This window comes from Falco biarmicus, chromosome Z, assembly GCF_023638135.1.
Source record: "Falco biarmicus isolate bFalBia1 chromosome Z, bFalBia1.pri, whole genome shotgun sequence".
In the NCBI taxonomy this organism is placed as follows: domain Eukaryota; kingdom Metazoa; phylum Chordata; class Aves; order Falconiformes; family Falconidae; genus Falco; species Falco biarmicus.
Window position 1 is genome coordinate 3,674,729 of NC_079311.1, and position 1,305 is coordinate 3,676,033.

Genomic DNA, 1,305 nt, shown 5'->3' on the forward strand with positions numbered 1-1,305 from the left:
TCTATGCTTGAATTAACAAGATATGTAGCATATATACTGCATGCACTTATTATCAGATTTCTGCATGACATGGGGTGAGTACTGCCTGAGTGATGACAGCAGAATCAAACTTTCACAGAAAATAATACACTCACAAGGTAACGTATAGGTACCAAATAACTCTGGTGTCAGTAAAAGGTGGTCATGAGACATGAGTCACACAGAGCAGCATATTCTCTTAATACTTCTTTTCCTAACATGCTTCTTAACACTATCCCTCACACAAATAGTGCCTTGAAGTGAGAAATGGTAAGCATCAGGGTAAAAATTTTCCCTGGTAGGAGGGACACCATGATCAGGCTGATGGTGTTCTGTGGGCAAGGCTCATCCCCTGCACTCCAGATGTGCTAACCCCTGAGATTTCCCCAAATGTGGGAAACTCAACTGCATATTGGGGATACTGTGGTATTGGGGGACCGCATTCATGCTCTCCCCTCAACTATTTACGTTATATATACATATATACATATAACCTGGCCGGTTAGCACAGTTGCTTAGAGCATAGTACTTAGTTGCTGGTTGGGGTTAAATCATGACAAGCTGTTACAATAAATTCAGCTGATCATGCTTCAGCTGTACTATAAAGCCCATTTGCTAGAGCAAAGAGCTTCAGACAGTCTTGCAAATGCTTAAAGTAAAATTTCATCCCATATGTTTAGTTCTTTGGTATCTTGGCTATTGTTTCAAAGCCAGGACCACAACTTTTTAAACTGACTTACAAACTCATTGTTACCCATTTTGCTAAATGGTAAGAGTTCAACCTGTATCAAGCCAATGAGTGGTCTTTAACAGTAGACTGAAAGCAAAAATGACCACAAAAAAAAAAAATATATGATCTGCTTCTGAGTTATAAGATTTTAATGTCTTCTTATTGGAAACATGAACAAAGCATCATTCAAGTCCAGAAGAACTTGGAGTACTTAACGTTGGCAGCTGATGTTGGAGGGAGTCAAATAGGAACAACATTTCTGAACAGACACATACATGCACATACACATATGTATACACACATAAATTACTTTCCTTCTTGACTCTTCTTTCCCTTCTTTGCACAATATATTTTTTATTGTTTTCATTATACTACACTACTGTCAGAAAATGATATTTTAAATATTTTCTTTTTTTTTGGGGGGGGGGGCTAAGTGTGGGTCAACTATGTGTTTGGTTCATCCCTTAGTATTTGCAAGGAGAGATAAAGGAGTTATCTAAACCATTTATCATCCTTCAAATGTCTAGCAGTGAACCCAGTCCAGATAGTCATAATGA

The 1,305-nt window shown here is 38.0% G+C and overlaps 1 non-coding gene across 1 annotated transcript; it reads left to right on the plus strand.

The window, feature by feature from the left end:
- The first annotated feature begins 305 nt into the window (after window positions 1-305).
- Window positions 306-476, plus strand: LOC130143176 (U1 spliceosomal RNA). Its single transcript, XR_008819670.1, has one exon. It is a non-coding gene; the product is annotated as a U1 spliceosomal RNA (small nuclear RNA).
- Window positions 477-1,305: the final 829 nt, after the last annotated feature.